The sequence below is a fragment of the Ambystoma mexicanum genome, chromosome 12 (genome assembly GCF_040938575.1).
Source record: "Ambystoma mexicanum isolate Mex_15411 chromosome 12, UKY_AmexF1_1, whole genome shotgun sequence".
NCBI classification, from domain to species: domain Eukaryota; kingdom Metazoa; phylum Chordata; class Amphibia; order Caudata; family Ambystomatidae; genus Ambystoma; species Ambystoma mexicanum.
This window is the reverse complement of record NC_090936.1, coordinates 1,071,396,418-1,071,413,207: the sequence shown is the minus strand read 5'-3', so window position 1 is coordinate 1,071,413,207 and position 16,790 is coordinate 1,071,396,418. Positions and strand designations below refer to the sequence as shown.

At 45.4% G+C, this 16,790-nt stretch overlaps 1 protein-coding gene across 1 annotated transcript in view; it reads left to right on the top strand.

Annotated features, from left to right (window-relative positions):
- EXOC4 (exocyst complex component 4) overlaps positions 1–16,790 on the top strand; it is a 2,700,837-nt gene that overhangs the window by 43,867 nt on the left and 2,640,180 nt on the right. The window lies entirely within an intron of this gene.

Here is a 16,790-nt window from a genome sequence, read left to right as displayed (position 1 = left end):
GTGGCAGTCCGATCGTGGTCCATGTCTTGAAAAGGAAACTGGGCCGTGAGAATGGGAAAAGTCGGGGAGAAAACAAACCTACAGTCTGAAGGAAATTAAAATATAAGTTTGATTGATAGTGATTGTTGGGATGGATATATGGTTTGTATTTGAACAGAAGAAAAGGCAGTCAAACGTTTGTGTGGCTGAACTTTCACTGAGGCTGTTACTAGTGCAAAGTTGTTTTATGAGTGCATGATGGCCTTGAGGTGTGCTCAAAAATACATAGCAGTTGTGCAGGGGTGCGGGGGGGGGGGCTACTAACCAGATAATCATGTTCAATTCTCTCATGTTGCTAGCCGGGGCGCTTGGGGGCGATTCTGGTAAAGGTAAACCCATTATTGGAGACATCCGAGACGGGAATTAGATGTGTGCAGAATGAGTGCCGAAGCACACAAGACGATTTGGATCATCAACACCTGCACACCATACCAGATTGACCTGGGTGGAAAAGAGCGAACAAGTGTTGGTGAATTGTTAAATAAGCCACTGGAATGTAGTATGAGAGAATCATATTGGAGGTAAGGTTGTAAAATAATGCAAGGAGACATTCACGTTTAGGCCGCTTAGAAAGGCAACTGCCCATTATTAGTCCTATATGCAGTGGCTTTCTGGCACCTTAAGCGCAATCCTTGAGGCCTTCCTCCACTGTCTTGATTTATCCAAGTGATGCCCAAAGGAGCAGGAGAACACACTCTCTTCCATTAACTATCTATGCCCCGTATTGCCATGTTCTATAGACCGAAAAGCTGGGACACGTTCTAGATCCTCCTAAATGAGGATAGTTTTTGGTCTCGGGCTCTACTGGGATCAAGGTCCTGGACCAGACTGCCTGGAAATTATTAAGAAGCTTTATAGTGGGGAGACGGTAACAGTGGTGTGAAAGGTTGGATTCCTCCTGGCCTGAGGCTGTGTCATTCCGGGGGTTAATCTGCTTAATCAAGCCTGGTCAACCCTTCTCCAGCTGGGTTGCAGTTACTCTGCCCTTTTAATAGAGGGCAGTAGGGTAATCTTGGGTTATGAAGGGTTGTAGAGTCTGCTTTTCCAGGCCTACATTGGGTGATGTGACCATTTTCCTGAACTGAACTGAGTGGTGATAATGTGGATTATTAGTTTTGGCTATGTGTTGGTGGTTTAGCGCCATCTATAAGCCGAAACGAATGCATTGGAGTACAGCCAGGGAGAGATGGCATTTGAGGAGGAACACAAAGCTTGTAGACGTTGTTTGGTTTTTTACCCACCCATTGACTGCCTAGGGCCATGCTAATCCGTATGACCATTCTGTGAAAAACCAGAGTGTGTTTCACAGCCTAGTCCCCGGGTATCCCGTACTCTGGTGGCCAGGGAAAGGCCATCTCTTTTGGATCCTGACCCTGGGGGTGGACAAGTGAGGTAGGATCACCTGGGTAGGGGGTCCTCTGGGAGTGGGGGAGAAGCACCCAATGGTGAGGCATGGTATCTCCCTTTTTCCACAACCCATTTTACCTCTAAACCTGCTTATTTTATGGGAAACTACAACTCCCATAATTCCTCCCCACTTTGTCGTGACAAAAGGACTGCACCAAGGAAGATGAGGAATGAGGTTAGAAGGGTTACCTCCCTGACTTGCATTTACCCTGTCCCTGTAAGAAGGCCAGGCAGAGACAGACACGTAACTCTAACAATGTACACCTGCCACTTATTAGCACTTCCTGAGAAGATAAAAGGTGGCATGCACAGGCACACTTTGAGCGAGGCTGGCTATGGAAGGAACAGCTCTTCCGGGTGCGAACTAGGCTGTGGAAGGCCAACGGTCTGATCGACAGTTGAGAGGATCAAGAGAAAGCCAGGCAAGATGTCCATGCTTTCGGGAGACCTTGAGCGTTCGAATAGAAAAGCAGAGTGAGTGGAGGAAAGAAACCTTCAAGTTGCCAGAAAGCAGTCCGCAATCCTCCCGGGTGAATAGCGGAGTTGGGGAGGAACAGAAGAGGCATTGGTAACAGCCTTGAACTGCAGGAAGGAGATAAAAGAATTTCTATTAACATAACCAGTGAGTTATCGAGGGAAACAAACGTCTGGTTGATAAGTGGAAAGTGACTGTAATTTGAAAGTTGAAGGTTGCGTGTGTGCCGATAACATGCAAACAGAGAGAACCATTGTTGAAAGGCAAGGATATAAAGTAGCAGATTGGTCCTGCAAAATGAAGTCGCACATTTGAAGTCTCTGTGAAATGTTTGTGGATTGTGAAAGATATTACAAGCAGAGATCAGAAGTCAACCTCGATAAGGAAAGCAAGTTGAATAAGAAGAAAGTGACATTTGTGAACTGTGAAATCTGCCAAGATGGCAAAAGTAAAATATAAGAACTTTGGAACATTTGTGCACTGTGAGATATGCCAAGTGGGCAAAAGTAAACGGTAAGAACTTTGGAAAAAGGCCAAGAAGGCAAGTAAAAAAAAGAACCACGAATAAAAGCTAAAAGTCCCAAGAACTACAAATACTAAGAGATATTGGTACTACACAGGAACCTTTTGAAAAGCCCAAGAGGGAAGACCAAAGAGTGAGAATCATAAGGACCAAGAAGTATTGGTGCTACAAGATGTTGGTGATTGTAAATTAAAGGATTGTTGAGAGTTCGAAGTGGTCATGCAGAGGTGTATGTAAATTCCTTGCAGTCTCGAAAGTCTTTGACAAAGAAAAGATATGAGATAAAACATGGGGAATGGAACCCCCCACAAAGGAAAGACTGACTCGTGCCCGACAGAGGGAAGCCTGTGCAGAACTGTAAGAATTTGAGAATATATGAACTAAGCATTGATGGCAAGGCGGGCGAAGCCTAATGGAGTGATTGAACTACCAGAAGTTTAAAGCCTAAGATTGTACTATTGAATTGTACCAATAAACCAAAGTGTGCAAGACTGACAGAACTGTGCCATCCACCCATCCTTGGTTTTTTGAGATACTCTCTCGAGCCTGTGGGGTTGAACATGGGGAAGGGAGTTGGTGTTGAAGCCATTCTGACATTTGATTTTGAGACACTATTTTCATTTTGTGTTCCCTTAACACATTTGTTATTCTAAGGAGGAGGGCAAGGTTAGGTTTTCTTGGTATAGGCCTATTTATTTGGCCAGAATGACTTTGATGAGAGTACTCCCATTTTAGACTTGGTTCCAGTGAGGAATTCTACCGTCCCAATCAAAAGTATTTTCGAAACTTGTATCCATTGTGTCTGTGTCTACTTTTGATACCATGCCTTCCTCACAATTCCTGTCCCACCCTGCCCAAAACACACCCGCTTGTGATCTCTTTGAGCTCACTTTATTGAGCCTTAAAATCAAGCTTATACTCAGTGCCCGTCAGTTTTTTTTTTTTTTTTAAAGCAGTCTTGTGAAAGCTTATGGTTTAATTGGTGCTGTAAACACGCGTCATAACTAGGTCTGTCTTTAGGCACTTGATTTATAAGCAATATACATGTCCTTCACTGAAGACCAGCTAAAAACGAGCATTAGCCAAGCAAATAGTTTCGGTTTGTGTATAGGCATTAGGCTTTTGCCAGGCACTGCTATCAAATTCCCAGGTGCAGGCACCATTTTCAAGCTGCTACCATTAATGGCCACTTAGCACCATTACGGTAATGCCTGGCAAATACTTTTCCCATATCTACACAATAGTCAAAACTGTTGGCAGTGCTCCAGATAAGATTTTGGAGTGGGAGGTAAATACATTTTTTAGGGAGTAAACATGAAGTCCAATTCCCAATGGTAGCATTGTGTAAGTACTTTGTGTGGTACTTTGTGCACTGCTGGTCGAAACATATCCATGGAGCTGTGTGGGTGAAACCAGGAGCACATGATCCTATGTGTCCGTTTCCTATTTTTTTTTTTTTGGGAGGATCTCGGGGCGTATTTGCCTATTTTTAGGGAGTTAAAGTGGCCGATACACCCCTTATCTGTGGGGGTGGGGGTGTGTGTGTGTGTGTTGCTTTTTTTTCCTCACTTCTTCACAGCTTTTAATGCCTAATCTAAACCTACATCTATGATGGGAGCAAGCGTCTACCATCAAATTAAAAAATAAGGCAGTCCTACTGGCGTTGTGTCAAAATAAAAAGGGCCTATACTAAGAAACCCATTGCCAAACCTCACAACTAATACAAAAAGAGGTGTGGGATAGTTCTCAAGAAAAGAAAGCAGTGCTCTCAAATAATATGTCGGGATGCAGTAGCTTGGGTCTCCCCCATGTTTCGGACACTGGGTAAAATGGGAGCTCGGAGCACAGTACAGTCTCTGGCTCCTCCAGCATGAGACAACAGTTCTAAGGTCAGCTCTCGGGACACTCTCTCGAGCTTTCAGCTAATGGGCTGTTGATGGCCAAGTCTTGTTTCGCTTGAATGTCTCTTCGAGGACCTGACGTGTTAAACTAACAAAACAATTTCCTTTAACAAATGAAAGCTAATTTTCAATGTTCGCCGGGTGATGGATTCACCCCGTGGGTCCCCCTCTTTTGGGCGCTGACCCTACCCAATGGTTTACCACAGTTTCACGTAGGGTGATGGCTTCGTCCCTGGGTCCCCCGCTTGTGGGTGCCGACCCTTCACGTATCATGTTTCTCAATTCTTAATGTCTTTTTTTTAAACGGTTCCAAACACACTGTTGCTTGGGACTTTAGACTTTGCCCCTCTTGGGATTCGCGTCCCTTGTTTCTTCTCACTGAGGGATTCACTTCCCTTTCTTTCACTTAGTTTGTAGGTCGAAGTCTTTCGATTGTACAGGGATTTTACTAGACCTCATGTATGACCACTTTGACCTCTTTCAGCGACTCTCCTATGACCTTCAGGTACCTGTCGGTTCGCTCAGAGGGGGATCAACCAGAGTCTCTTGAATTGGCGCCCACGTGGTGCCGGTTTTCCCTCTGCAGCTGGTCTCCCCTTAACACTTCCAGTTCTTTACAGTTCATTAAACTTGCTGCTTTGCGCTTCTCATTCAACACAGCCCGGTTCTTATCGGCTGTGATGAACCTCCTGGCTTACTGCGAGAGCTTCCCTCAGTTCTGCTTATCGGCATACGTATTCCCCATGTACCGTTGACATCTGTTACAAGACACTTGTGCTATTGTTCGCAGTCTTGGGCTCTCTTCCACAAATATTCTGCACGTCTGGGACGAAAAGGGCAGGGTCACTTCTCTCCTCGCTACCCTCTCAATTCCTGCCGCCTTTCTCCTTCTCTTGAACTGATGTGCCTGATTAGCTGCCTCGTCTTGCTGTCTGCCGTGCTTGTGCTGTACTATCTGGCTTCCCCTTTAACCCTGTGGGGAAGGGAAAGGGCCGTCGGATGTGTGCAATTCTGGTCAATTGCCTGACTTTGCCTGACCTTTGTATTGGGATATGTCGGGTGAACGGCTCTGATGTTATTCCTTTGTGTTAAGTGAAAGTGTTCATGTGGGAAAAGGGGGGGGCAGTGGTTTTAGAATGTCCTACGTGAGAGGAGGGGGAAAGGGTGTCAAAGGAAGAGGGAGACCGCATCTCACCCGTCGGTGTCCCGCTCCAAGAAAACCCACCCCCTCCCCCATCCAGGTGATCTTCCCTCACTGGTCCAAAAGCAGGAACTGGATCCAAAAGCGATGGCCGTGTCCTGGTCACCTAGATGACAGATCCCCGGGGACTAGCTAGGGAGACACCTTCAGGTTGCTCACAAGAGCAATATGATATTGGAAAACATGACCTAAAGCATGACCTAATAAAACAGGTGGGAGAAAAATGCAGATGTATGCAATTTTTAATGTCTCAAAGAATGTTGATGGGGAAATCTAATTCAGTACTAGGTCTCATGTGCACTCCATTATACAATTGCGTGTCTTCTTGTGATCTATTGAAATGATACATTTGTTTTTTCTTGTTATGTACTTTTGATAGCTTGGAACGGAATAAAGTGTTGTTGGTGAAATCATTTACTTGTAGTCTGGTTGGTGAAATTAACTTGGCAACTAATAAAGTATTAGCTGAACGTTTTGTATTCTGGTGGCTTGGAAAGTTATTTTAGAAATGTGCTTACTCCACGAAAGTATAACCATGAAAAACAAACCGAAGCGGCTTTAAATTGATGATTGAGAATGTGTTGATTAATTGTATTAAGGGTGCACATCTGTGATGATTAGCTCTTGTAAACTGGGAAAGTGACCTTGGCAAGCTAGGTGTGCCTTTTTCCAGATAGAAGAACACTGTGCTACTTGGGAGGACGGAAATCCTCCTGCGTGAAGTCTTATGATCTTCCACTCGTATTGGAGTCAATTTGCTGAAAGCCTGGGGTTTGTGTGCTGTCCGGTCCTGTGTCTAAACTGCATTGCTGCTATGTAAAGGTTACCCAAACTAGCCTCAACCAAGATTCAAGTTCCTCCTCTGATTTCAGTGGCGGACGTATCATACTATGCTCATATATTAAAACCACCTTCATGTCCAAATGTTTGTGGTTCTAAACACCCAATGTATGCCCTACCTGACCTTAATTGCAACCAGATGATCATTTTGGGGGGGTGGTCTAAATCATGTGTGCACTGCACAAGCAACATGGAAACTAGCAACAGGAGGTACATTTTAACACAAGGGAAACTTAGTAATTGGGACACCCTGTGCAATTATTTTTCCCCTGATATTACCCCAATCCCTAATCACAAAGGGTATTTCATGGTAGGCCTACCCATGCTCACAGCCTCGAACACACCAACTTTCAAAGACCATTCATGTTTTTTTGAATTTCTGTATTCAAAGGGCCTTCCCTTCCTCATGCTCTCTTGTCTAGTGACGGGCTGTACCTCCCTAAACCAGGAATCCTTCAACCCCAGGATGATCACTAGAGTAGAAGTAAGGCTCGAACACAGTAGTGGAATGTTTGCAGTTAGAATCTTTTATTATGTGAGAAAAGATTGGAAAAATGCCTCTGTCCCTAAAAACTAGGAGGGGTTTCCTACCTCTACAAAAATAATTAAACTGTCAGACTGTCCGAATTATAAAGTCTGTCCCTGTTGTGTTTCAAAAGCCTGCTTTTGTCTGTAACACTAATAACATAAACCAACTGTGCAGGTATCATTTCTTCCTGAAGCAAAAATGTTCCTTCTGGTTTTCAAACAGAAATGTTCCCAGAAACGGGTGCCAATAATAAATAAATATTCCCAAATGTAGGACTCCTCGGTCAGGATCTGGTATTCCTTCCCCTAGATTCCTCTTTTGTAGTTTAATGTGTAGATCTAGACAGCAGGAAGGTTTCCCAGTCTCTTGGGTATCACGAGTGGTAAAGACAACACTAGGAATGTTTAAAACTGTAGAATTTAAATGATTGGGGGTCTGGTCCTTTCTCCTAGGATTCTACATATCTCCTCTTAAAGTAACATGTTCCTTTGGTATGTCAAGAAAGGTTCCCAGTCAGTTGGGCAAAAAGTGACAGAAAAAAGAAATGTTCAAAAACTGTAAGATTCAAATGATTAGGACTGTGGCCCTTTCTGCCAAGTATAGGATTTCTTATACCGTGCTTTCTTCTCTTATTCTGGGTGCCAGTCTCGCACTCTCAACATTCAATTTTAGTTGGTGTACTCTCCTGCCAAGCCTTCGTCCACTAATGGACTGTCCTGCCATGGGTGTGAGTCCCAGACTTGTAATGTTCGGTTTGGTTTTGTTTAAAATTCTTATATGGGTGTAAGTCCCAGACTCCTAAAGTTTGCATTGGCTTTTGACTACAATGAGTGCGTGTCCCAGAATTGCACTCTGTTCCCAGGGTCCCAGACCCTCTTTCTGTGGCCTCCACCTTCACCGTTTGCTCCCCCCAACCTTCTGTACCACTCGAGTTTTGCTTCTCATTGGAAAGTGCCATCTTTTCCCAAGCGCAAGAGCTTCTCTGGAGGCTCGGGTCACATTCAGGGCTTTGAACCCTATCGGTAGTGGCTTCCTGGGAATCTGCTTCTCCCCGGCGGTGCGTCCACTCTGATGGGCGCTTTGCTGGAGCACTGAGGAACCAAACGGCAATGACTCGAGCAGTCCTGGTTTATGGGACCTTGCTCGCGTTCTCCTCTTCCTCCACTCTCCGCTTGACTCCAGCTAGCCCTTGCACTGCTGCCCACGACTCGACTTGCTGGTTTCCTCCTTGGAGGATCATCTCTCTCTGACATCTCAGCTGTCTGAGATTTAAACTCCTGCTTTGGGAAAGGGAGTTTCTTTCAATCCCATTCATTGGAAAATGATCATTCTGCTTTTTGATAATGATCCTTGAACTCCTGGTCATCTTCTTTGTCTCGCTCCTTGAGAAGCTGGAATGCTCATTCTGTTCCCCAATAATAATCCTTGGGCTCCTGACCATCCTCTTCTTCCCAGTATATGCAGAGAGTCAGATCTAAGCGATTTTTACATTTTCTAGATTTTGAACTTTATCAGGTATATTAGATTGACTAACCCGACTATAACAAATATTGGCTTTGTCAAAAGCAGGGAGGGGAGGATTGTACATTGAAGAGTGGTTAAGGGGTACTGCGGGGAAATACTGTGTTCTCTGAAGATAATTCATCCCTAATCCCATAAGGGGGTTCCTCCCTCATGTGTTCTTCACACTGTGCACCACCTCCAAGGGGACTATTGTACTGTGGACACATCGCCTTGGCCCAATGCGAAAGGGAGGACATTCTCGGATTCGTCACACTGTCCAATGAACACCTAATCTATCTAAAGCTCCTCAAGGAACAATCTAGATGGTCCCTGCTCGAAGATTCCCCAATATGGAATTTGATCATTTTGTGCCTTCTAGACATTCAGGTCCCGGTTTGTGTCCTCCCACTACCATACCGCTCCTTGGGTCTTACTGTCCCTATCCCTTATCTTGTCATACTCGCCTCTCATCTACTCCATCCACCGTCTTCTTGATAGTTTCTCTTCTGGCCCTGCGCTGTTTCTCTACTTCCTGCCTCCACTCTCTGACATTACTTCCTGCTTGCATCACTCTCTCCTCCCCACACTACTACTCCCCTTTCCACAATACTGCTCTCCTCCCTGCACTACCACTATTCCTCCTGTCCACCCACACCTTCTCCCACAGTCACTCCCCTTTCACTTTCTACAGTCACCTTTTCAATCATTCTCTAATCCCCCCCCCCCAACCCCATATCGGTCTTGCACATGCCCCATTCATGCCCAATGAAACACAACTACCACTCTTCCACCAACCAATACCTCACCCTGCACGCTTTGCTAATGAACCTGCTTCACCCTCCTCTACTCTGTCCTTCTTCCACCTGGTCTTTGTCCTCATGCTCCTCCCTTGAACTCAACCGAACAACCCTCACCATCCGGTTTCCTGCCCTCCCTTTTGTCGTCTCCCTTCCCCTAGCCCTTTTCCTCGGCTTGTTCCTTGGACAAACCGCTACATTTTCTTGCCCCAGGGGAGGTGCCAGAATATTCAAAAGGAGTCTCAAGCCTCACTACCTTTTCATATCCAGGTCCGCCAATCTCTTTCACTGGTGGCCCGCAGTAGTCAATGTCCCAGTTCATGCAAGTTCCTTCGTCGGGTGAGCAATGCCGGTTTGTCGCAGGTGCTGCTCTGCACCTCCACCCCACCACATGAGCTTAATGTTCCTTACCGAACGAGTCTTGCGGGGCATTCCACCTGACTCTTGCCGATGTTTTGCTGGGTGTTCTTGGGCAAGTGGAGCAGACTGATCTTCTCCTTTCTCTCACTGCTGATTAAACTGCAGTGGGTCATGTAGCGGCCTGCTATGTTTGGGCTGTTGCGTGGTTCTTTCTTCTCGCTCACGTGACTCTTCTCTCTCTCGCTCTCTGGCTCTCACCTGTTCTGAGGTGGCTACTCTATTGCAACGGCTACTGGTATTGTCAATTATGTGATAAACAAAGAAAGGAATTGGCCAGGATGGTGCTATGCAGACATGAGCTGACACTTAGTGGTACTCTAGGAAAGTAAATGGGAACGGGAAAGGGAGAGGGATTTGAGCTTTCCTGTCTCTAGGGTCGAACTGGCTTGAATGTATATGACGTATATGCTGGTAGGCCTCCCACCACAGGCAGAGTGGCGGTCCCTACCCACACCTGACGGGACCAGATCTTTGGCTGTGTCAGACAATCCAGTTATTTGTGATGAACATCACTGCCCTCCGGAATCAACTGCACATGCCAAAATGACAAGCTCTACTATTATGTTGCCTGATGTGAAAAAGAGACGTTTAAATTAAAATGCAGTTTAACCAGCTTAGAAGTAGTCCAGTTAAGAATTACTGCATCCTTTACTCCCAAAGCCAGAGAAAAATACCACCGCTTCAAAATCGTATTGATAGGTGAAGAGAGCTATTGGCCTTGGCGTATATTATCTTGTTGCAGACATGGCTTATGGATTTTTTTTTAGATTTTTTATGACTGTCTTGTGGAAGGAAGAGCTTGAAGAGGTGATCAGGGTCGACCTTTTGGGGGACTGTTGACGTTGGTAGCACATCGATATGAAGCATGTGAAGTGTCCTACGAGAGTGTCGATGACAAAATGTTGGCAGTGGAAATTGAAATCGTTCACCATCTGCATGTTTTGGTAATCAATGTATATGTACCTTCCAAAAGTGAATGTTGAGAATACATACAGGTAGCAATCTATGAATTGATAACATCATGGATACAATCCAATCCCAAGGGCAGGATTGTTTTAAGCAGGTATTTTGATGTAAAATGTCAGTTTTACATCATGTCAGAGGGTGTAGGGCAAGTAACGCCAGGTAAAGAAAAGAGTAGGACTGCAGCTGCTGCTAAATCTTGGGTGGGATTCAGTAATGATATGTACCTAGAAATGCTAAATGATGTAGTGAAGGGTGATGTCCCTCCCAAACAAACATGGAGACGAGAGTCCGCACGCTCTTACAGATTTTTTTTGCTGCTGGCTTCGTGTTTGTCTAGTTCAATGACTATAGTAACCATGCTATTCTATGCGCTCATTTTGAGATTCAGGAATGTTGCCCTAAATATATGGATAAAGTGGGTGAAATTAGCATTATGGGTAAGCAAAGGAGGTTGGGTTGATTGGACTGGAATTTTGTTGTAATCTCTATGTATATGTCATCCGTTTTAGAGTACTTTAAGAAATGACTGTAGACCGAAATTTGGCCTTTACTGTCCACTTTTTGCCCATGGCTAAGAGCAACTTTATAAGAGACAACAAAGATAGTAATCACTCATATATGATAAGAGAATACATGCGTTACATTAGCAACTATGCGGTCGACCCTTTAATAAAGTTAAGGGATTTGAAAGCAACTAAAGATAAATATAGAAACAGGTGCGTCGTCGCAATGCTGCGGGAGATTATTTGAACTGGCAAAATATGTATTCAATTTTATTTGTAAGGGGACCACCAAAAATCTTCAATAATGAACTTTACACAAACAAACATTCAATTTGCAAGAATTATTAACAACAATCCATCACAATTATTTAAGCTCAAAGTAAAACATGAATCACATGAAGCATAAAACACACATCGTAAAACATAAAATACGTGTGCATATATATGAACCAGCATCTAAACTGCTGCTGCATTGTAGTGCATTCATGTTCTAGTTATTTATTTATGTTGCCGTTATAGGTTCCTAGGGGAGATTTAGAATTTCCAACATTCACCATGAATGTACTCAAAACCCGCCGAGGGCTCATGAGAGCAATCTAGCGAGCATATGAGAATGCAGTTAAGGTGCATTAAAAGTAGTGTTTACATGTTCACAAATTGGGAAAGCCATCATTTATCAGATAAAACCGTACTACAAATATGTGCACGCCAAAGTATTAACAAGATAAAACATACTATAACAATACTCTATCTCGCACTGTTTGAGTAGGTAATAGATGCTGACGTCAAAATAGCGTTTAGAGGTAATAGTCAACAGGGTACATGCTCCACAGATATCAGATTAAGTGCTAAGCAGTTATAAGCCTCTGGATTTGCCTCACAACCTTCTTTCATTAATCTGTTATGTCCAATAGCAGACCATTATCAATTATCCATTCCTCGCAGCATTCATTACACTGAAGGCGTTTTTGTTGTCTTAATTCACTCAAAGCTATTTAAGTGTGAAATCGGTCAATATATACCCCTTCAAACTAGTAATGTTTGTACATGGCGCCATACCCGTAGTAATGCAATTTGCACAGTAATGGAATCGGCGTTTAAACAGCGGTCCCAACACGAGTCCGTAAGGATTGCCTTGTAACTGTGTACCAGACTCCCAAGGTTATACCTGTAAATATCACCCAGTTTCATACACTGGGAGAGCACTTGCCTAGCCATTTCTGGTTTATCTTTAGCGGAGCAAAGACGACCATATCTATGCTCGGCCAAGAGGCCCAGACGAGATCCTGTTATTGCGCATACTGGTAATTAATTGGTGTGCAATTTTAGCATAAAGGTCCTAATAGCTGGGCAATGGGGAAAGCAGCAAATAAGGTTGCGTTTTTTGATAGCAAAGAACCACGTGAGACACAGCCCCATATCCTTTTAAGTTGGCACGTAGGTATAGTCACTACACCAGACCCACATGTTAAAACATTTTTCAAAGGATTTCTTTAGATGTATATAGGGTGTGCCTTTATCAAAATTGTGGCGCCAACTGATCTCTTCAAAGAGTTTCTCATTAAGAGCCCCAAAATGTAAACCTTTTTCTGATTCAAAGCTCCTACCAACTGCTGCCAATAAATCGCATCCCGGGTTAGATCGAGACTTTAAATAGTAACATCCTCTTGCCCGACTCGCCATACCCACCCATGGAGTTAAGACCCAGTTCGAGGCGCAGGTATTCAATCAAACATGAAGGACTCGGGTTCAGCATCGCTCGCCAGAAGAGACTTTCAAGGGTATTAAGCCAGGAGAAGTCCTGCATAGCAAGCACCTCGAGTCTGTGCAACATAGACGGTACAAAGCATTGCTTGTAAAGCAGGATAACCCCGGCTAATGAAAAACCTGCATGCCCTCCAGCGAACTTGTGTGCCTGGAGCATTAATTGCTTAGCTCTTCGAATTTTCTTAATCTTAATTAGCTCACAGTCGCCTCAAGCACTAATCTCCAATCCCAAGTACAGGTAGGACGAGACATAATCAATGATGCCAATTGATGTATCCAGCCTACTCCTGTTAACTGTATTGTTGGTTACCAGCATAACGCTAGTCTTTTCAAGGTTAATGGTCGGACCCGGTTCAAGGGCGTAGGTTGATAACTCATTTAGCAAGTCGAAGAGAACTAAATCGTCCACATATATCATCCCCACCATGTGCAGATCGCCTTCCCGCGGGTGTCGGGCGGGGGGGGGGGGGGGGGGGAGAGGAAGGGGTTTGCTACCCCTAACAGACGAGGGAGAAGACCTGCTATATACCGGTTGTAGAGTATAGGACCCGCCACACACCACCCCTGTTTCACTCCCATGTTGATGATTATGGGGTCGGTCACTCCACCCCCATGATCCAGCCATACTCTGGTATTGTTGTTACTGTGGAGGAAGACCAAGATGTGAACAATCCATCAGGGCAATTTAAGGGCCAACGCTTAGCCCACAAGATTGTCCCTATTAACCTGATCGAACGCACACTTGAAGTCTACAAAGGCGACGTGTAAAGTTACGTCCCTACGGCTCAGAGTTGTATGAATGAGCTGATCCAGAACCCTGATATTGTGGGTGGTACCCTAGCCAGGCCGAAAACAAGCCTGAGCTAGATTAAGCATGTTATTTTTAGTGGCCTATGTCTGTAGTTTATTAGCACCAAAGAGATGAAGATCTTACACGTAATGTCCAGCATGGACAGCAGCTGGTAATTGCTAGTTTTTGTCCGGTCACCTTTTTTATGGACGGGAATAAGTACCGACTGCTGCCTGGAAGCTGGAATGGTCCCATTTCTACATTCTCGTGAGAACAGGATCAAAAGAATCTGCGCCCAATTTTCGGGGTCCCTTTTTAATACTACATTGGCTAAGCCATTCGGGCATGGGGATCTTGATGTTTTGAGCTGGGCAATTAAGTGCACCAGGATCCGATGGCTCATAGGCACCAGCCATAGCCCTGTGAAATCAGCCATAGGAACAGCTGTCTTATTAGAGTAGAACTTATCAGTAACATACACCACCCAGTCAGCCTCTGTGATGGGATTCAAGGTCTTAAGCTGTTTGTCCCCTCTGGCCGCCGCCAAGATCTTCCAGATGCCTTGGCCATATCTTGTTATTATGTCTTGGACAAATAGCTGCCAGGCTAGCCTCACTATTGACAGTCGCTATTGTTTTAGGCAGTTTTGGAAATTTTCCCTGATTTCTGTAATCTCCGGCTGTACCTGTGGGAGGCGACGCAGGCGCCGGCCTTGCATAATCAGGTCTCTGATGTTCCGGCAGATCTTGCGTTTACCATTGCATATTTTTGCATCAAATGGTTTACTGGGTCTGTTGCTTCCACACACGGCAGAGGATTTAATGGTTTGACCGATAGTATGGGTCAAACCATGTATCCAGAGTTATATGCAGATGGGTTCATGCATCTAAGGCTGACAAAGTCTATCGAGTCCAAGGGCAAAATCATGGCACTCATCCTAGTAATCTTTTTGTGGCTTCAACTGGTTGGTCAACGCCTCCTCACATGGTAATCTTTATTGTGATCCTCCATGCTTCTGATGTCCAACAAGAGGATTGCACGATCACTGTTGTCATTTGGAGTCACGTTTAACAATGGCACTTGTTCTAGCAATTTGTGGTTCCCAGCCATATAATCTAAGATAACCTCATTGGAGCCCATGTTCCAAGTTGCATTTCCTGGTTGGTCACCTGTAGTTTGTCCATTGAGCATCGTAAGGACCCAATCTTCCAAAAAACTCAGCCACTGTCCACCCCTGTGGTTCGATCTGGCATGTTTCATAGTGCATCGTTCGACATTTTGGAAGGTGCCTCCCACTTCACGATAGACACATCTTGCATTCCAATCACCACACAAGTATACAGCATTGTCGGAAGAGCCACTTAGACAGTATAGTGTCAAGTTCCTCGAACAAGCCCTCGGTGACATCGGTACCCGGGGGGGGGGGGTCATAGATATTAACCAGCAACAAATTCAGTCGTTGGGTTCCCTCTGCAGGTAGAGTGATCTAGACTGCTAAAATGTTGCCACCAGGGGGGCCCAATTAAATTGGTCTCGGGTCAAAGCAATTTTTAATTCCAAACATAAGCCTACCAGCTGGACGTCCACGGTCCCCCTTTATTGTGGGCGTTTGGAATATAACCTAGCTATCAGGTGCTACTTCAAAGGTGACCCAGGTCTCCTGCAGAGCGAAGATGTCGCAAGCTGTGAGGTGGTCCTGTGACCCACCATGGTTAACTAAGTGGAATGGCTGAACACTATGAGTCAATTTGTAATTAACCTCTGCTTAGCACAGTCAGCGTTTACATAGTATTTAGAGACGAGAATAGGGTCATTTTGGAACAACCTAACCTACTTAGCAGAATAGGAGGACCTGTCCTTTGATGTTATTTCAGCTAGGTTTATCGGTGAAGGCCAGGTGACTAATACATGCCCTCTCCATGGACCCAGCCTTTTCTTGTTATGACTGACAGAGGAAGCCATGAACACATTTCTATTTTGTTTCTACTCAATGACTGACAAAGGGACCCCATTTTAAATATTACTAAAAGAACAGGATTTTGATCACGAAAAAGGGATTACCTTGGGGCATGGGTGCACAACATACGGCCCACGGGCCAAGTGCGGCCCGTGATGCTGCTGGATGCGGCCCGGCAGGGTTGAAGACTTTCCTAATGGAAGGCGGCCCGCAAGCAGCAAAGGTCGCCCTCCATTAAGAAAGTCTTTGTTTTCCTTGCCGGGCTGTGAAAAAGACTGCCCCTCATTGGCTCAGTCAGCACACACTACGTGACTCCTGTGAGTCACGTAGTGTGTATGTATGCTGCACCAATGGGGTCCAGCAGTGCGGCTGACGTGGCCAATAAGGCTTGATGCCGGAAGGCATTTCAGCCTTGCCACGCCAAACGCACAAGAAGTCATCCCCCATGCCTGCCTGCATGTCTTCCCTCTACCCTGCAGCTCGCTCGCCCACCCGGTGAGTTCATAAAAAAAAAAATGCTTTGTGGACGACAGCCGGGTGGGCGGGCAGTAGCATGGCAGCTCACCCCCCACCCCATGATTCATCCAGTGCTGGATCCCGTCCTGCCAGGCTTTACCGAGCCCCAGCTTCACCGAGGGAAGCTGGGGCTCGGTGACCCAATCTGCCCTGGCAGGGGCGCCGAGTACGGGGGGGGGGCTGCGGGGCCCAGCCCCCCCCCGGCAGAATGAAGTTGTGGCTGAGCCCCCCCCCCGGCCGGAGAGAAGAGACACAGTATGGATGGCCCTTTGTTCTATCCATACCTTGTCTCTCTCTGGCGGCCCGGGTAAAAGCCGTGGAAAAACGATGTTTAGAAATTGTGGGACAGATGCAAAGCAAGAGGCTCTTGCTTTGCATCTGTACCTCAATTTCAAAAAATCGTTTTGGGTTGGGTATACTTCTACATCTGTGCACCGGGGGTGTACAGCTGTAGAGGTACACCCAACCCAAAATGATTAGGATAGTGCCAGAAGCCTCGCCAGCGTTCCAGCACATCTTGTAAGTACATGGTGGGGGGGGGGGCTGTATGTTTGTGTGTGTGTGTCTGTCTCGGGTCCATCCTGACTGTGTTTTTTGTTTTTGTATGTATGTTGAGATGCGGAGGTGGGGGTGTGTGTCGGGTGTGTATGTATTTG